Genomic DNA, 21044 nt, shown 5'->3' with positions numbered 1-21044 from the left:
GAGATAATGACCAATCAGAATGTTTAGATTAAAAGTGCTGCCAAGATGTAAAATAATTCAACACTCTGCTAAAATTCCTCACAACCCACAGGAACAGGCTATTGTGGAAAGAAACCATCAATGCCTCAAGAAGCAGTTATTAAAACAAAAAGGGGGAGTGGCTACCCCCATTTACAGTTACATAAGACCTTGTTTACCATCAATATTTTAAATTTTTCAAAAGGGTCAAGGGAGTCAAGATTCCAAAAACATTGGGGACATTTAACCCCTAAACCTCAGATGCTTGTTAGATGGAGAGACCCTCTCACCCGACTCTGGAGAGGGCCTGACCCACTGATTCAGTTGGGAAGAGGATTTGGCTGTGTGTTCCCCATAGGGGAGTTGACTCTGATTTGGATACCAGCCAGAAATATCAGGCCTATGCCTGATACAAGTAACAACCCACCCAGGGAGCGGTTTGCCCCTGAGGGAGATCCCCTTGTCTTTCCTCTTCCAGAAATGGATGGAGATCCAGAGGCAGGTGATGATGCAGATGCTATTCTTCGCTGTGATCCTGGAGTGCCCAGCCCAGTGATGGGGGATTTGATGACCCAAACGTGACCATCGAAACACTTCAGGAGGACCTGGAAAAAGACGAAGAGAACTCCAAGAAATCCCCTTTTGAATGGGCCTTAATGGACTCTTGCCCTACCTCCTCCCTCTTCTTGGACTGCTTCTTGCCCTGCTTTTAATCCTTGCTATTGGCCCATGCATAATGAATAGGCTTATACAGTTTATACAACAGCGCATAGAGGCAACAAGGGTAAGACAGGTTAAGGTTCACTACCAGAGGCTGGTAGCCACAAAGGGCTATGATCCCTTGAACTGGGGAAGTGCCCCTGGTACTCTCCACATTGCCAATGACGGGTAAGATTCCGGATGGGCCAGAACAACCTAAGACAGGCAGTGGAGAAGGCTCACCATGCTCCTATAATTACAAGTCACGCGACACCCCAAGACGGGTAAAACACCCAGTGTCCTGTACCAACCTAAGACAGGGCTCATGGCCAAGCTGCCTGGGTTACCAATGGCGGGTAAGGGCAAGGATGGCTGGGGGCAACCTAAGACAGGGACCACGTGTTAAAACAAAAAGGGGAAGTTGTGGGGGACGCTGAATCCGGAGAGGCCTAGAGGAACTTCCTGAGCCTGCCTCGAATTTGAAAACCTGACTTTAAGTTTCAAATCCCTGGTGGCAAACACCCCAGCCCCAGGGCACTTCTGCCTAAGGATCCTTAATTAAGGTGGTATAATAGGGGTGGCTAAGACCCTTTTGCATCACATCACCCCACCCCTTGCCCCCATCTGCTCTGTACCATCCACTCTATACCTTAGCTATATATACACCTCCCTTTTACAATAAAGTGAGACCCTGCTTCGACTGGGCTCCCCATCGCGCCTGATTGTCCCCCGGGTTTGGGGAAGGCTGAGTGGTGGGTGGCGCACTTTCCCCTCCTTGGTTAAGGCAAGCTGCAGGCAGCCTGCCTAATTCTCTGGCGGTGGCAAGGAACAGTCACCGCACCAGCGGATGGAAGTTCCTCTTGTCTCTCTCTCTCTCTCTCTCTCTCCCTCTCTCAACTTTGCCTTTTAAATAAATAAATCTTTACAAATTATCCAGAATGTATTGACACCTCCGATTGCATTCAAGATCCTAAATACCTAGCCCTTTAATCTCAGTTGATGGCACATGCAATAGCATACACAAATTCTGCTCCTATGTGCCTTGGTCCAATACTGCTTTTCTAGATATAGAAAACATCTTCATACATTGTGTGCACAAACATGCCCATTTATAATTATTTTTATGCAATTCCCTTTTAAATGTTATAGGAACTAAAAGGTGGATTCACGTGTGTGTGATTGGGGCAGCAGTTTAGTCACCTCTTGGACGTCCACATCCCATATAGAATTTCCTGGGATTCCATCTGAGTTCTAATCCCGATTCCAGCTAGTCTCACAAGGACATGAAACACATCCTGCAGACCTTTGGGAGAATCCCATGTTGGAATGTGGGTAAGCATGGATGAGACGGGACTTTATCTGTCATGGAAAGAGAGTTGGAAACACAGCTGCTTGGAAGCTGAAGACCAAAGGCACAAAGGCATCTGAATTCCATTGTTTCAAGCTTTTAGGGGGCAAAACCTCCAAACTACTTCTTGGAACCTGTGCAACCGCTGGAGAGAGGTACTAGGCTAAGACCTGTCAGGAGATGTGTTTGGGGAATTCCTAATCTGCCAGAAGATAGAGACATGCAGGCAGTTTATGATAGACCCTTTCCAGGCAATATTCAGGAATGGGAGAGCTTAGTGATATCTCCCAGAGACAGAGCATGTGTTTTCTGCATGAGAGCAGATTTGTGTTAGCCAATGTATTATCTCATCTTCTAGACAAGCCCTTGTTGGCTCATGCATGCTACTCTGCACAGATGCCTCGCCCAAGAACACCTTACACCGTTTCACACTGTGAGAAGTAAACACTTGGATCATTTTCAAAGAGACTGGTGGGTTACATGCACCTGAAAGTTTTTAGGCAAGCAGGTTGGTGGCCAAACAGCTGAAGCAAATGCCAGAAAGATTTAACTCTGTTGGTACTCAGCCAATGAGGAACGGGGGGAGGGATGTGTGTGCTTGCTAGGAAATAAATACCTTGCTGTAACCCACTCCTGGTGTGTTGGCCCACCCAGCGCGAGGTCCTGCAAGGTCGCTCCTCAGGTCTCATTTTTGTTGCACTTTCTGAGTCCATCCCTTGAATTAATGGGTGAGGCTGTTTCTCACACAGCCCAAGGTTTAGGAAGCATCTGTCAACAAACAGACGCCCATCCACAGTGAGTGTGCTTGTCCTCAGAGAGACAAACGTGCATGGCTTTTGCCTTCATTACTTGGCTGGGGTTTCCTAGGCTCTGCTGAGATTCAGAGGCCCCTAGGGATGAGAGAAGGCAGGAACCTCAGTTTCCCTGCTGTGTGAACTGTGGAGATGCCCGTGAATGCATAGGTTTTGCCCATATAAGAGATTTGTTTGGAGATGGCTGCACATGTCTACTTTGTTAGCTTCTTCCTGAATTCAGGAAAATTCACCCTGGTTGTAGTGTTGGTCGTGTTGATATCCTTGAGATGAGGGGTGAGGGACTGGGCTGAAATTGGGGGTTCTGTCTTCAGCTGGCTGCACTCTTACCTTGGAGTTTTACTCTTTCTGCTCATCCTTATGACACTGTTTTCTTTGGATTCTCTGCATTTCCAAACTCTCTATTTCTGCTCTCCAGTATACCCCTTTCCTTGTCTCCCTTTTTTACTTCTTTTCCCCTTCCAGAGTTCCTGCTTCCTACTGTATGCCTATGCCTATCAAGCATTATCGCTATGGGGGCCGCTGCCATGGCTCACTTGGTTAATCCTCTGCCTGTGGCGCTGGCACCCCATATGGGCACCGGTTCTAGTACCCATTGCTCCTCTTCCAGTCCATCTCTCTGCTGTGGTCTGGGAGGGCAGTGGAGGATGGCCCAAGTGCTTGGGCTCCTGCACCTGCATGGGAGACCAGGAAGAAGCTCCTGGCTTTGGATTGGCGCAGTTCCAGCCGTAGTGGCCATCTGGGGAGTGAACCAAAGGAAGGAAAACCTTTCTCTCTGTCTCTCTCTGTCTATAACTCTACTGTCAAATAAAAAAAAGGGATTATGGCTATGAATGCCAAACTCTTGCCTTATTCTTGATGTATTTATTTTACATGTGAGCCTACTATGAAAGTTATTTTTCTGTAATGACTTGATTGGGACACCAAGTGCCCATACAATTGAAAAGGCATCATTCTTGATGTTCCTATGTGGGTATTTCTGGCAAGGTTTAACATCTGAACAGCTAGACCTTGCATAAGAAATTGCTGTTCCTCAAGAGGTTTGTATAGACCAAAAGAGTGACCAGTCTGTGATCAGAGGGGACAACTCCTCCCTTAATATATTAGATAATTGATATTAGACTACCCTGGAATTATCCTAGAATTTTATGAGTGGCTCTTCTGGATCTCCAGATCAGGAAATGAACATCTTGGTACCTGGGATCCTCTTTATTTTTTTTAATTTTATTTATTTTTTTTGACAGGCAGAGTGGACAGTGAGAGAGAGAGAGAGACAGAGAGAAAGGTCTTCCTTTTGCCGTTGGTTCACCCTCCAATGGCCGCCGCGGCCAGCGCGCTGCGGCCGGTGCACCGCGCTGATCCGATGGCAGGAGCCAGGAACCAGGTGCTTTTCCTGGTCTCCCATGGGGTGCAGGGCCCAAGCACCTGGGCCATCCTCCACTGCACTCCCTGGCCACAGCAGAGGGCTGGCCTGGAAGAGGGGCAACCGGGACAGAATCCGGCGCCCCAACCAGGACTAGAACCTGGTGTGCCGGCGCCGCTAGGCGGAGGATTAGCCTAGTGAGCCGCGGCGCCGGCTCCTGGGATCCTCTTTAAATGGCTCAAGAGTGCCTGTAGATGTATAATACATCTCTATATTTGCCTGTGAATTTATGGAAATGACAGATGCATAGATGAATGGATACATAACAGATACAGATATATCTACATGGAGTTTATGCATTCTGTTTCCAATTACAGTGGCATTTCTGGCTAATTTGAGCAGAAATCTTGAGTACCTGTATAGTGCTGAGGGGTCTGGCAGTGTGGTTGATTAAAGATGCATGAAATAAAATTGTACCCTCAAAGCACAAGCTTATTGGGTAGGTACAGCGCACTCCTCTATGAATTCAATGAACAGATCAAAGTGGAGCACAGAGAAATTTTGTCTCAAAAAGCAGGAGCACAGATGAAATTTCTGCATGTGGCCAAATGTGGCTACTTCAAGACTAAAATCGACTCATCTGTTTTAGAGATTGGTAGAACCAGTAACATCTCCTGGCTTTTCCTAGCTGAGGTGGTTCCTTCAAGTTTATATGCCTTGGACCTGGAGCTGTGCCCATCAGCTTTGCCTGGGTAGATCACTGAGCCATGATGACCCAAAGATCTCCACACATTTCAGCCTTGCTGGAGCCTGTGGTTCTGGCCACACGTTAGATTCCCTCATTGAAAAATGCCTTCCACAGTGATGAGATATTTTGTCCAAGCTCTCTGGATGATGGCTGGATTGCTAACGGTGAGGTGCTGGTGTTTTATCCCAGAATATATCTGTGGTCAGAACTTGAGTGAGACTCTTGGAATCAAGGAGCAAAATGTTTGGTGCTGCCCTAGAGACCTGGCTAATCAACTACAAATACAAATACCATTGTCAGAGCTAGCTTCTTAGGAATAATCTACACCTGTTAGGCCTAGAAGAAGAATCTCTCTGAATGGAATCCCAAACTCCCCAGCCAGCTATGTAGTGAGTGGCACACAGGGAAGTGCACATTGTACCAGAGTGATTCTTTAATATGTGGAAATAATTGGTTTTTTAGGAATGTTGTGCTTGATAGTCTTCTTGCAACCCTTGCTGATAAATAGTGAACGATAGTCTTTGAGCATTGGTGGGAAATAGACCTCATAGTTTAATTGTTCACTTTATGCTTGGGATTTTCTCAAAGACCACTGGCACTGAAGTCAATATTCACATAGCCAAAGGATGAATATAGTCCAATTTAGCATATTTTAGCTGTTTGCATATTACCTACTTTGCATAGGTGAAGAAACTCCAACATCTGCTAAATACTGATAAATCAATTCTATAGATGGAAAGGTCTCCAACCACTGGTGTGTACTGAGCGCATTAGCCCAGATTCTCTCCACCTTGTTGCTGAAGGGATCCCCTCTCTGATTTCCCCTTGTTCCTCAGGAGTCCTTGGTCCTTTTCTGATTCTGGATGGGGGCCTTTCCCTCTTACATGTGAGTAGTACCGTGCTGGGAGATATTTCCTGAATGAAGCAGCTGGTGTGTCATTTGCTCTCTTAGTCTTGTGTTTTTCTTGCTTGCCCCCAAGTCCTCTAATTCACCACATTTGGCAAGCTAGCTTTGTGGTAAAATTGCCTGGAATTAGGTTTGCAAAGGAGTGGAGAGAGGAGCATGAGTTTTTAATCATATGTCCCCAGAATGAAAGCAAGAAACCAAATGGCAACATCCTTAGACATCTTTAAATGGCATATGCATATTTGAGAAAGAAAAAGCCTATCATGGATTCAGGGGTCTTGTTTCCCACTTAAGTGCAGTATAAGAACTCTTGTCCTCAGATTGTAGGATTACCAGGCTAATGTGCCAACTTGGAAATGAAGGTTTCTTTAGCTGTGCCTCACTGATCCCCTTCCCTTAGCCAGAAGCTTTCAAGAAATGACAGACAGCTTCGAAACCACCCTGTTTTCACCATCCCTCCAAATAGAGCAGGAGCTGAGAAGGATAATGTTATAGTCTGTTTTTGCAGTGGCATTAAATGTACTGTTCCTCTCTACTTTGAGGAAACACCTTCAGTACAACAAGGCTGCTTCCCGTAGTTTACATAGTCTTTTGTTCACAATGTTCTGGATTCTCTAATTTTTGATCTTTCCTTCTAATAAGGAGCACATGACCACTGTCATCACCTATGCACGAATCTGCACTGGTTGTTGGATCCTTTACATATCAGATTTGTTAATCCCTTTGGGAGGTGGCTGGAGTGCCACTTTCAGGGGTTCCCAATGCCAGCCTCAGTCCCTTCCATATGCAGAAGCTTGTGTCATTACAAACTTCTGAAACTTTTCCTCCTGCAAAATGATGAAGAGTCAAGATGAATGCAGATCATGTACCTCCTTCATAGAACATCAGAGGAAACTAAGGGCCATGGCAGTAAGAGTGCCCCAAGTGACACAGCTGATGAGCATTGCATTCTCCCAACAGTAAGGTCCTCAGAACATTCTGTTTCTGCATCTCATAATTTGAGCTTAGGAAGTATTCTCTCCTTCTCATCTACATCAAAGGTTCATCATACCAGAGCCAGTTGGCATATACCCTTGGGATGACAAATGGCTCCAAGAAGGGGTATATATCACATTTGCACATGAGCCACTGGATATTCTTAACCATGGATGTTTCTGAGAGAAAGATGAGGGATCTCTGAAGATGGAGAAGTGCCCAGGTGCTCCTGAGTAAGCAGGACTATTGGATGCCACCTTCTGGTGTTCTCCTTGGTGGAGAAGCCATTGTTGGGTCATGTTTCACATTTCAAAATTTGAGACCCAGGGGGGAAGGTTACTTATGATGGATGCATGTCTGTGTTCATTGGTTCTCTGGCTTGGAGAGTCTGATTAGTCCCTCAGCAGCTTTCACTAGAGTGGCATCCCAAGCCTTACGCAGGAGAATTCCTGGACCATTGGGCATGGTTTCAGTGCTCTTTTAGGGATGGTCACTATCTGAGGTCAGCTGATAAATGTGAAATTTTGTTTTTTCCAGGCTTCCATTTGTTTAGCTCCATTCTATTGCTGTAAGCCAAATTTATACAGAGGTTTAATCTGGCTTCTGGTTCTGAAAGCCAGGAATTGCAAGATCTGTAAGTTGCAGCTGGTGAGGCTCTGGGGCTGCCTCATCTCATTGCCAAAAGCTGTCAGTGGAGGTAAATTAAGAGGGGTGATATTGTGGAGGCAGCCTGGCTTTACCCAAACTCACTTTTGTGATAATAAATCTAGTTCTGGAGTTGCGAGAACTTACACATGGGAAAAAGACATTAATTCAGTTATACAGGCTCCATTCCCATGACTGACATACTTCCCAGAAGGCACCACTTCCCAAACCTGCTACATTGGATAATTAAGGTTGCAATCCATGGTCATTTAGCAGATGCTTTGAAACCACAGCACTACTTAACTATTATCAGCCTTTTTAATAGAAGTTTCCTTGTTGACTTTTGTGACACCTCTGAATCAAGGGATAGGGGATTTTGATACAAATAATGCTTTTGCACACAGTAAGTGTACTCTGGAGATGATGTGAAGGGCTGGTGGCAGCCACTAAACATCCAGTCACCAACATTATGTGGATTCCATGTGGTGAATAAATTGGAGAATGTGGACAAGAATGTCACTTCCTTAAGATAGCTGGCCCTTGCAGTCTGATACATGAGAACAAAGAATTAACAAAATGTATCCATTTGGATGAAATGTGAGGTCTGGAAAACCTGGGAGATATCAAGGTCACATAAGCAAACATTGCCTTCATCTGACTTGCATGATCCAGGCAGACTAGACTTGAATGGTGAAAAGCACCAATATATTTCCCAGGATTTGTAGCTTCCCATCCTTGCTTATCCTAGGAGAATAGCATATTCTTTCAAGTAGTTTTACCATACAGATATGCAAGCTGGGAGCCTAGCGACCTAAGGAAGAAGATGCTCCTCTCAAAGAGTTATTTACAGCAAAACCGTATGAAGTGAGCAGTATTGGGTTAGGTTGGAATGCATTGACTGCATGGTCCGATGTGCATGCTCATGATGCATTCTAGGTGCTTTTCTGTCCATGTTTGGCTTTGTCCGCATTTTGTTGCAGCTTACCCTGACAGCTTTGGCAAGTAAGCTCTGGATTGCTCTGCTTGAAAGATCAGGTGGATGTGGCAGAGGGTTTGCAGTCCCTTCTGTGTTTCTTCTGAGTAGAAGGCAGGTGAATTGGGTGGAGGTGAGCTGTTCTCTCCCTTAGGAGAGATTCTCAGCTGGGACTCTTCTTCTGGGAAGAGATCAAAGCTAAATCTGTGACAGCAGGCCCTTCTCTGTAGCTGAGGGCATTGGTTATTGTGGATGAAGAGAAGCCAGATTTGCTTTAAGCTCAGGGTTTTGTCCATGATTGGGCAGCTTCATGTCCTTGGCTGTGAGGAGTAGATGGCAGTTGATGAGTACGTGGGAAAGAAAGATCACATGGCCATCAAGATATCAGAGATGCAGGCTGGGCCCAGCCTCAGGCTCTTACGACAACACTCTCATGAGAACTTTCTTCCAGGGGAACCCTCCCAGTGATACAATGACCTCCCACTTCACAGCTGCTAATGGTTCCACCAATACCAGTATCAATATGCTTGGGACCAAGTTAACTCCTGGGTTTGTAGAGTTTGCAGCATCCAAATTAACATCCCAAGCACAGTAGATTTCTTTCAAGTAACACTCTTGATATCAAGAAATTGTAGACATGGAAAAAGATCTGTTGTTGCCCAGGTTTGTGGGTGGGGAGAGGGTGTGTCAAAGAATCAGCAAGTACAAGTTGATGAATGAGGAAGAAACAGATCTGTGTACCAATTGCGATGATGACTACAAATATAAACATTTAATAACATTTCACAGATCTAGTGACCAAAACTATGCTAACCATTGACACAGAAAGTCCACTTGAAAATGTGTTGTATTTTGTATTTTCTCAATATGATCCTATGCCCTCCAAGTGTAACTTGAAGTAAGCTGCCTTTTCTCCAGAGAAGCTCTTTTCAGGTATTTGTAAGTAACAAAATTTGACTAATGCAGACAGCATCAATGGCACCGAGTGTCCAAAACATGTAAGCCAAGTTGTGATTTGATAAATGAGTCTTTTCCCTTTCATCATGCTTTTAGTGTGGTTTCAGCTTTACTGAGACACAATTTATATAATTGTATGTATTCAAGGTGTGTTCCTTAATGTTTTTACATACTTTGATCAAGTTGTATCAGAATCTGAGTTATCCATCAATTCACAAATTATCTTTCTGGGTTGTGGTGAGAACCCCTAAGACCAAAATTCTTAGCAAAAGTCCAATGTAAGATACATAATTATGAACTGTAGTCACCATGCTATTCACTAGCACTCTAGTTTATCCATCTTATAACTTTCATTTGCTGCACTTCCTGAGTCTGAGTCCATCATCTGAGAGAGTGGGTGAGGCTGTTTCTCACACGGACCAAGCTTTAGGAAGCATCGTCAACAAATGTAGGGCCATCCATGCTGAATGCATGCGTGTTCTCAGACAAACATACATGGCTTTGCCTCCATTCATTGGCTGTGGTTCCCAGGCTGCACTGAGCTCCAAAGACCCCCAGGGATGAGAGAAGGCAGGTGTCTGTTTCCTTGCTGTGGATATTGAGAAGATGCCTATGAATAACATTTTACTCACCCGAGAGATGTGCTTGGAGATGGCTGCATGTCTCTGTTAGCTTCTTCCTGAATTCAGGAAAATTGACCCAGATTGACCCACTAGGTAGTTTTGTTCACAAGTTAAGGGGTGTGGGGGGAGGGATTGAGCTGAAGTTGGTTCTCAGTCTTCAGGTGGTTGCTCTCTCACTCTGGAGTTTTATTCTTTCTCCTCAACCCTATGACATGGTTTTGTCTTCTGATTCTTTGCCTTTCTAACCTCTCCATCTTTCTGCCCTCCGGTATACCCTTCCCTTGTCTCCTTTTTACCCCTTCTCTCCCCCCTCCCAGCCCTTCTTCCTCCTGTCTGCTTATGCATATAAAGGATTATGACTATGAATGCCCAAATCCTGTCTTAATTTTTGTGTTTTTATTTCATGTGTGATCATAGTATGAAAGTTAATTTTATGTAATTACTGGATTGGGCCAAGTGCCCATATATTTGGCCAAGCATCATATTTTTTAAAAATTTATTTGGAAGGCAGAGTTACAGAGAGGCAGAGAGAAAGCAAAGGAGGGTGTTGGAAGGGGTAGGTCTTCCATCTGCTGGTTCACTCCCCAGGTGGCTGCAATGGCTGGAGCTGTGCTGATCTGAAGCCAGGAGCTTCTTCCAGGTCTTCTATGCAGGTGCAGGATCCCAATCACTTAGGCCATCTCCCACTGCTTTCCCAGGCCATAGCAGAGAGCTGGATCAGAAGTAGAGCAGCCGGGACATGAATTGGTGCCAATATGGGATGCCAGCACTGCAGGTAGCAGCTTTACCTGATAAGCCAGAGCACCAGCCCCCAAGCATCATCCTTGAACATTCTTAAACAGCTAGACCTTGTAAAGGAAAATTGCACTTCCTTGTGAGGCTTGCATAGAGCCAAAGAGCTAACCAGTCTGTGAACAAAAGGGGATACCTCCTCCCTTAATGTCTTAGATAATTGACATAAGAATATTCTGGATATTGTCCTAGAATTTTATTAGTGGCTCTCCTGGGTCTCCAGATCAGGAAATGGATATCTTGGTACCTGGGATCCTCTTTTAATGGCTAAAGAATGCCAGTAGCTGTATACTACATCTCTTTGTTTTCCTTACTAATAATATAGGGAAGTGACTGATATGGATGAATTGATGGTTGAATAGGTCTGCAGATATGATACATGGAGATTTCTGCATTCTATTGTTTCCACTTATATTGGCATTTCTGGCTCATGTATATAGTGGACAGCAGAAATCTTAAGTACCTATAAAAATGCTGAGGTATCAGGCACTGTGGTTAAGTGAAGATAAATGAAACAAAATTGCCCCCTGAATGCACAAGCTTGTTGTGTAGATATAGCAACTCACATCAGAAGACAATGAGTAAATCAAAGTGGCGCGCAGAGAAATGCTTTTTCTCAAAAAGCAGGAACACAATTGAAATTTGCACATGTGTAATCAGTATTTGGCCAAGTTTGGTCACTTCAAGACAAAAACCAACTTGCCTGTTTTGGGGATTGGTAGGAGCAGTACAATCCCCTGGATTTTCCCTACTGAGATAGTTCCTTCATGTTTATATGTCACAAAACTGGAGCTTTACCAATCAGCCATACCTGGGTGGACCACTGATCCATGAAGACCAAAGATATCATCAATTTTCAGCCATGCTTGAGCCTGTAGGGATGGGCACACCTTAGATTAGCTCCTTGAAAAGCCTTGCACGGTGCCAAGACATTTTCTCCAAGCTCTCTGTATGATCCCTGAATGGCTAATGTTGATGCATTGGTGTTCTCTTCCAGACTGGATTCACAGTCAGAACTTCAGTGTAATATTCTTAGCATGAAGGATAAATATTTCTGGTGCTGTCCTGGGGGCCTGGCTAACCAAGTCCAGATACAAATACCAAGGGCAGAACTAGCTTCTGGGGGAAAAGGAAGGCTGATTTCTAGGAGTAATCTACTCATTTTAGGCCTAGAAGAAGAATCTCTCCATGGATGTAATCCAACTCGCCAGCCATCCATCTGGTGTGTGGGGCACAGGGAGGTGTGTAATGTACTACAGTGATTCTTTAGTATGAGGAAATACACTGTTTTTTTACAGATGTAGAGTTTAATAGTCCTCACGTAATCCTTGCTGATCAATACAAGAGTCACCAGTAACCTTTGAGCACTGGTGTAAAATGGACATCAAAGTGTTTAATTGTTCATAGCTCTAGTCATTGCAGCCATTTGGGGAGTAAGCCAGCAGGTGGAAGATATTCTCATTCTCTCCTTTCTGTCCCTGTATTTCAAATATTAAATCAGTTAATCTTAAAACTTCTAGGCTATATTGAATAGTAATTGTGAGTGTTTGCATCCTCGTCTTTTTCCAGATCTTAGCAGGAATGCTTCCAAAGTTTCCCTATTTAGTAAGTTGCTGGCTGCAAGCTTGTCATATATTGCCTTGATTGCATTGAGGTGTGTTCCTTCTATACCCAATTTGCTTAAGGCTTTCATAATAAAAGGGTGTTATATTTTATCAATTGCTTTCTCTGTATCTATTGAAATAATATTTATTTTTTAGCTTGTTAATGTGGTGTATCACATTTATTGATTTGCAAACATCGGACCATCCCTGAATACTGGGAATAAATCCCACTTGGTCCACATGAATGATCTTTCTGATAGGTTGTCAGATTTGGTTAGCTAGTATTTTCTTGGGGATTTTTGCATCTGTGTTCATCAGGGATATTAGACTAAGGTTCTCTTTGTACATTTGAATATTTTTCAGTTAAGGTAATGTTGGATTCATAGAAGGAGTTTGGGAGGATTCTTCCCTTTCAGTTTTTTTCCATGCTTGAAAAGAATTGGAATTAGTTCTTATTTAAATGTCTGCTAGACATCAGCAGTGAAGCCATCCAGGACATTTCTTCATGGGAGGGTCTTTATTACAGATTCAATCTCCATCTTGGTTTAGATTTTCTATCGTCATTACTCAATTTTGGCAGATTGTATGTGTCAGGAAACTATCCATTTCTTCTAGATTTCCCAATTTGTTGGTGTATATCACTTTGTTGTAATCCCTGATTATGCTTTTTATTTCTGTGGTATCTTTTTTTTTTTTTCTTTTTCATTTCTGATTCTATTGGTTTGGGTCTTGTCCCTTTTTTTTTTTTTTTGTGACATGAGCCAATGGTGCATCAGTTTTTTAATTTTTATCAAAAAAAAAACCCAGATCTTCATTTCACTGATCTTTTTTTGTTGGTTTCAATATTTATTCTCTAATTTAAATTTTTTTGTTTATATAAATGGGACAAATTTCATGTATCTTATAATACAGTTTTAGGTACATAATGACACTTCCCACACCATCCTCCCTCCCTCCCTTGCTCCCACTCTTTCTTATTTTTACTTTAGTTTTTGTGATAATATACTTTTTCCTTTGATAACAAGTTTTATCATTAATCAGAGAAGCACCTAAGGAAACAGGCAATAGAGTTAGGCACTTAAGCTTATCTAAAACTTATGACATAAAATTATCCTCCACTTAATACACTAATATGAAGTAGATCTACGAGAACAAATTTTACTCTTAACTTGGATAATACAACTTTTTGAAGACCGGGATCTGCCTGTTTCTAAAGTAGTAATTATAAAATGTACAAAGCCTGCAACTGTAAAGCTGTATAGTTCTGCATACATTCTCTAATTATTTCTTTCTACTAATTTTGGGTTTAGGTTGTTGTATTTCTAGGTCTTTGACATGCATTGATAGCGCATTTACCTTCTACATTTTCAATTTCTTGATGTAGGCACTAATTGCTATAAACTTCCCTTTTAACACTGCTTTTGCTGTATCCCATAAATTTTGATATGTTGCATTGTCTTCATTTGTTTCCAGAAATGTTTGATTTCTTTTCTTTTTTGACCCACTCTTCATTCAGGAGCACGTTGTTCAGTCTCCATGTGTTTGCATATGTTCTAGGAATTCTGGAATTGTCAATATCCAGCTTTATTCCATTGTGGTCAGAAAATATGCATGATATTATTTCAATTTTTTTTGAATTTGCTGACTTGCTTTATGGCCTAGCATATGGTTGATTCCAGAGAAAGTTGCATGTATTTATAAGAAGAATGTATTTATAACTGTGGGATGATGATACAGTTAGGTCTGTATTGTAGATACAGTTAGGTCTATTTGGTCCATGGCGTAGATTAGGTCTGTTGTTTCTTTGATTTTTCTAATTGATCTGTCCACTGATGAAAGTAGGGTGTTGAAGTCCTCCATTTCCATAGTATTGGAGTCTATGTCTCCCTTTAAATACATTAACATTTCTTTTAAATGGCTAGCATCCTGCATTTGGGTACATAATGCACTTATTATAGTCACCTCTTCTTGTTGAACTGATCCCTTAATCATTACATAGTGCCCTTCTTTGTCTCTTTTCACAGTTTTTGTGTTAAAGTCTATTTTGTCTGATACTAAGATGGCTGCTCCTACTCATTTTTGTTCTATTAGCATGTAATACCTTTTTCCATTCTTTGACTTTCAGTCTGCATGAACCTTTGTTAGTGAAGTGTGTTTTTTGTAGGTATCAAATAGATCTTTTATCTTAATCCATTCAGTTAGCTTGTATCTTTTAATGGAAGATTTATGCCCTTTACATTCAAGATTACTATTGATAACTATCAACTTTATCCTGCTATTTTTCTGTAAATATTCATATTGTTTGCTTTGGATTTTATTTGAACTTTTACTTGGATATTTTCTGATTTTACCTTCTTTCATAATGATGACTATCTCTCTGTTTCTGTGTAGCACATTTTGAGAATCTTGTAAGGCTGGATGAGAGGTGATGAATTCTTTCAATTTCTGTTTGCTATGACAGGTCTCTATTTCACCTTCATTCATAAGAGTTTCGCAGAGTATAGTATTCTGGTTTGATAGTTTTTTTCCCTTAAGGCTTGGGCTAAATCTCTCCATTGTCTCCTAGCTTGGAGGGTTTCTGATGAGAAGTCAGTTGTGAGTCTAATTGGCAATCCTCTGAAAGTAATCGGGAATTTCACTTATGCAAATTTTAGTATCCTTTCTTTATTTTTACTGTTGAAAGTTTGCTTGAATTGTATTATGTTGAAGACCTTTTCTGGTCATGTCCATAAGGAGTGCACATGTACTTGGTCATCTGTTTCTCCAAATTAGTGAAGATTTATGTAATTCAGTGAATAGGTCTTCTATTCTCTCTCTATACCTTCAGAAACAAATAAGACCCTTATGTTGGGTTGTTTGATAGTATCCCTAAATCATCAGTTGTGTGTTCAATGATTCTAATTTCTTCTTTTTGGATCTGGCTGAAAAATTTCCGAGGATTTGTCCTCTAGCTTGGATAGTTCTTCTGACTTGCCACGTCTGTTGTATTTTTTATTTGAAATATTGAGTTCTTCATTTCTAATATTTTGGTTTGGTTTCTCTTTAAAATCTCAATTCCATGGGGGACTATAGGAGTCAACACCTGGGAAAAAGCTGTGTCGAATCTGGTCAGCTGATCTCTGGTTATTGCTAAACTGATGGACCCAGGGATAAAGTTTACTAGTTTATTAATAAAAATTCATAGTCATAAAAAATATGGCCTAGTCTAAATAAGGTCAGTTTGTGAAGTCAAGAGGCTTCCATAGCCTTGGCATCTCATGACAAGAGCCTCGGGTAATTGCTGACTTCATAAATAAGAGTGTCAATTGTCAAATCAACAACAGGAGTCACTGTGCACCTACTCCCCATGTAGGATCTCTGTCCTTAATGTGTTGTACTATGTGAATTAATGGTAAAACTACTACTCAAACAGTACTCTATGCTTTGTGTGTCTGTGTGGGTGCAGTCTGTTGAAATTGTTACTTAGTATGTACTAAATTGATCTTTCCAACAAAGATGCATGCACACTGAAAGTGAAAGGTTGGAAAAAGATATTCCATGCCAACAGATATGAAAAAAGAGCTGGTTTAGCCATCTTAATATTAGACAAAATAAGCTTTAACACAAAAACTGTTAAGAGATAAAGAGGGGCACTATATAATGATTAAAGGATCAATTCAACAGGAAGATGTAACTATTATAAATGTATATGCACCTAATTACAGGACACCAGTTTATTTAAAATATACAATAAGGGACTTAAAGGGAGACTTAGACTCCAATACAGTAGTACTGGGGGACTTCAATACTCCACTCTCAGAAATAGACAGATCAACAAGGAAACAGCAGATTTAATCGACACTATAGCCCAAATGGATCTAACAGATATCTACAGAACTTTTCATCCTACACATAAAGCATTTACATTCTTCTCAGCAGTGCATGGAACCTACTCTAGGATTGACCACATACTAGGCCATAAAGCAAGTCTCAGCAAATTCAAAAGAATTAGAATCATACCATGCAGCTTCTCAGGCCGCAGAGGAATGAAGTTGGAAATTAGCAACTCAGGAATCCCTAGAGCACATGCAAACACATGGAGATTGAACAACATGCTCCTGAATGAACAGTGGGTCATAGAAGAAATCAAAAGAGAAATCAAAAACTGCCGGCGCCGGGGCTCACTAGGCTAATCCTCCGCCTAGCGGCGCCGGCACACCGGGTTCTAGTCCCGGTCGGGGCGCCGGATTCTGTCCCAGTTGCCCCTCTTCCAGGCCAGCTCTCTGCTGTGGCCAGGGAGTGCAGTGGAGGATGGCCCAGGTGCTTGGGCCCTGCACCCCATGGGAGACCAGGAAAAGCACCTGGTTCCTGGCTCCTGCCATCGGATCAGTGCGGTGCGCCGGCCGCAGTGCGCCGGCCGCGGCGGCCATTGGAGGGTGAACCAACGGCAAAGGAAGACCTTTCTCTCTGTCTCTCTCACTGTCCACTCTGCCTGTCAAAAAAAAAAAAAAAAAGAGAGAAATCAAAAACTTTCTGGAAGTAAATGAGGATAACAACACAATAATCAAAACTTATGGGATACAGCAAAAGCAGTGTTAAGAGGAAAGTTTATAGCAATAGGTGCCTACATCAAGAAATTGGAAAGGCACCCAATAAATGAGCTTTCAATGCATCTCAAGAATCTAGAAAAACTGCAGCAAACCAGTCCCAAGTCTAGTAGGAGAAGAGAAATAATTAAAATCGGAGAAATCAAAGGATTGAATAAAATTACAAAAGATCAGCCAAATGAAGAGATGGTTTTTTTTAAAAAAATAAACAAAATTGACACCCCATTGGCCCAACTAACTAAAAAAAGACCCAAATCAATAAAATCAGATGAAAAAGGAAATGTAACAACAAACACCACAGAAATAAAAAGAATCATCAGAAATTACTACAAAGAGTTGTATGCCAGCAAACAGGAAAATCTATCAGAAATGGATAGATTCCTAGACACATACAACCTACCTAAATTGAACCATGAAGACATAAAAAACCTAAACAGACCTATAACTGAGACAGAAATTGAAACAGTAATAAAGGCCCTCCCCAAAAAGAAAAGCCCAACAATGGATGGGTTCACTGCTGAATTCTACCACACATTTAAAGAACTAGCTCCAATCCTTAAACTACTCCGAACAATCGAAGAAGAGGGAATCCTCCCAAATTATTTCCATGAAGCCAGCATCACCTTAATCCATAAGCCAGAGAAAGATGCAGCACTGAAAGAAAATTGCAGACCAATATCCCTGACGAACATAGACGCAAAAATCCTCAATAAAATTCTCGCCAATAGAATGTAACAACACATCAGAAAGATCATCCACCCAGACCAAGTGGGATTTATCCCTGGTATGCAGGGATGGTTCAATGTGTGCAAAACAATCAATGTGATACACCACATTAACAGACTGCAGAAGAAAAACCATATGATTATCTCAACAGATGCAGAGAAAGCATTTGATAAAATACAACACCCTTTCATGATTAAAACTCTAAGCAAACTGGGTATAGAAGGAACATTCCTCAATACAATGAAAGCAATTTATGAAAAACCCACGGCCAACCTCACACTGAATGGGGAAAAGTTGGAAGCATTTCCACTGAGATCTCATACCAGAGAGGGATGCCCACTCTTACCACTGCTATTCAATATAGTTCTGGAAGTTCTAGCCAGAGCCATTAGACAAGAAAAAGAAATGAAAGGAATAGAAATTCGTAAGGAAGAAGTCAAACTATCCCTCCTTGCAGATGATATGATTCTTTATTTTTGGGATCCAAAGAACTCTACTAAGAGACTATTGGAACTCATAGAAGAGTTGGGCAAAGTAGCAGGATATAAAATCAATTCACGGGCCAGCGCCAGGGCTCACTAGACAAATCCTCCACCTTGCAGCGCCGGCACACCGGATTCTAGTCCTGGTTGGGGCACCGGATTCTGTCCCGGTTGCCCCTCTTCCAGACCAGCTCTCTGCTGTGGCCAGGGAGTGCAGTGGAGGATGGCCCAAGTACTTGGGCCCTGTACCCCCATGGGAGACCAGGAGAAGCACCTGGCTCCTGCCATCGGATCAGTGCGGTGCGCCGGCCGCAGCGCTCTGGCTGCGGCGGCCATTGGAGGGTGAACCAACGGCAAAGGAAGACCTTTCTCTCTGTCTCTGTCTCTCTCTCTCTCACTGTCTGCCTGTCAAAAATAAAATAAAATAAAATCAATGCACAAAAATCAGCAGCCTTTGTATACACAGGCAATGCCACGGCTGAGGAAGAACTGCTAAGATCAATCCCATTCACAATAGCTACAAAACAATCAAATACCTTGGAATAAACTTAACCAAGGATGTTAAAGATCTCTACGATGAGAATTACAAAATATTGAGGAAAAAGAAGAGGATACCAAAAAATGGAAAAATCTTCCATGATCATGGATTAGAATCAACATCATCAAAATGTCCATTCTCCCAAAAGCAATTTATAGATTCAATATGATACCAATCAAAATACCAAAGACAGTCTTCTCAGATCTGGAAAAATGATACTGAAATTCACATGGAGACACAGGAGACCTCGAATAGCTAAAGCAGTCTTGTACAACAAAAACAAAGCTGGAGGCATCACAATACCAGATTTCAGGATATACTACAGGGCAGTTGTAATAAAAACAGCATGGTACTGGTACAAAAACAGATGGATAGACCAATAGAACAGAATAGAAACACCAGAAGTCCATCCAAACATCTATAGCCAACTTATATTTGATCAGGGATCTAAAACCAATTCCTGGAGCAAGGACAGTGCTGGGAAAACTGGATTTCCACATGCAGAATCATGAGGCAAGACCCCTGCCTTTCACCTTACACAAAAACCCACTCAACATGGATTAAAGATCTAAATCTACAACCTGATAGCATGAGATTATTAGAGAACACCAGAGAAACCCTGTAAGATATTGGCACCGGCAAAGACTTCTTGGAAAAGACTCTGGAGGCACAGGCAGTCAAAGCCAAAATTAACAATTGGGATTGCATCAAATTGAGAAATTTCTGTACGGCAAAAAAAAAAAAAAAAAAAAAAAAAACCAAAACAAACAACCAGGAAAGTGAAGAGGCAACCAACAGAATGGGAAAAAATATTTGAAAATGGAGCAATTGATAAATTATTAGTAACCAGAATCTACAAAGAGATCAAGAAACTCCACAACATCAAAACAAACAACCCACTTAAGAGATGGGCCAAGGACCTCAATAGACATTTTTCAAAAGAGGAAATCCAAATGGCCAACAGGCACATGAAAAAATGATCAGGGTCACTAGCAATCTGGGAAATACAAATCAAAACCACAATGAGGTTTCACCTCACCCCGGTTAGAATGGCTCACATTCAGAAATCTACCAACAACAGATGCTGGCAAGGATGTGGGAAAAAGGGACACTAACCCACTGTTGGTGGGAATGCATACTGGTTAAGCCACTATGGAAGTCAGTCTGGAGATTCCTCAGAAACCTGAATGTAACCCTACCATTCAACCCCGCCATACCACTCCTTGGAACTTACCCAAAGGAAATTAAATTGGCAAACAAACAAACTGTCTGCACATTAATGTTTATTGCAGCTCAATTCACAATAGCTAAGACCTGGAACCAACCCAAATGCCCATCAACAGTAGACTGGATAAAGAAATTATGGGACATGTACTCTATAGAATACTATACAGCAGTCAAAAACAATGAAACCCGGTCATTTGCAACAAGATGGAGGAATCTGGAACACATCATGCTAAGTGAACTAAGCCAGTCCCAAAGGGACAAATATATGTTCTCCCTGATCGGCGACAACTAACTGAGCACCAAAGGGGAAACCTGTTGAAGTGAAATTGACACCATGCGAAACAGTGAAGTGATCAGCTCTTGTCCTGACTGTTGATATACAATGTAATACTTTATCCATTTTAGTATTTTCTCTTTGTTTTGTTCTAGTACTATTGGTTGAACTCTGTAATTACTACAAAGAGTTGTATGCTAGCACACTGGGAAATCTCTCAGAAATGGATAGATTCCTGGACACATAAAACCTACCTAATTTGAACCATGAAGATACAGAAAACCTATAACGACCCATAACTGAGTCAGTAATTAAATCAGTAATATAGGACCTCCACAATGAAAAGCCCAGGATTAGATGGATTCACTGCTGAATTAGGCCAGACATTTAAAGAAGAGCTAACTCCAATTCTTCTCAAGCTATTCAGAACAATAAAAAAAGAGGGAATCCTCCCAATTTCTTTTTATGAAGCTAGCATCACCTTAATTCCTAAGCCAGAAAAAGATGCAGCATTGAAAGAAAATTACAGACCAATATCCCTGATGAACATAGATGCAAAAATCCTCAATAAATTTCTGGCCAATGGCATACAACAACACATCAGAAAGATCATCCACCCATTCCAAGTAGGATTTATCCCTGGTATGCAGGGATGGTACAGTGTTCACAAATCAATCACTGTAATACACTGCAGAAGAAAAACCATATTATTACCTCAATAGATGTAGAGAAAGCATTTGATAAAAT

At 41.8% G+C, this 21044-nt stretch overlaps 1 protein-coding gene across 4 annotated transcripts in view; it reads left to right on the top strand.

Annotated features, from left to right (window-relative positions):
* Positions 1-2655: 2655 nt before the first annotated feature.
* LOC108177318 (olfactory receptor 2B11-like) overlaps positions 2656-21044 on the top strand; it is a 34002-nt gene continuing 15613 nt past the window's right edge. For 2 of the 4 annotated variants that reach the window (XM_089334418.1, XM_089334419.1), the window contains exon 1: positions 2682-2860. The gene's annotated coding sequence lies outside the window, so the exon portion shown is untranslated. Of the gene's footprint in view, positions 2861-21044 lie in introns of all 4 variants that reach the window. The other 2 variants (XM_089334420.1, XM_089334421.1) reach the window with 2 other exon arrangements.

Source organism: Oryctolagus cuniculus, chromosome 5, assembly GCF_051225735.1.
Source record: "Oryctolagus cuniculus isolate XC-2025 breed Fujian yellow rabbit chromosome 5, ASM5122573v1, whole genome shotgun sequence".
Lineage (NCBI taxonomy): Eukaryota > Metazoa > Chordata > Mammalia > Lagomorpha > Leporidae > Oryctolagus > Oryctolagus cuniculus.
The sequence above is the reverse complement of the archived record's forward strand: the minus strand, read 5'-3'. Positions and strand labels throughout refer to the sequence as shown.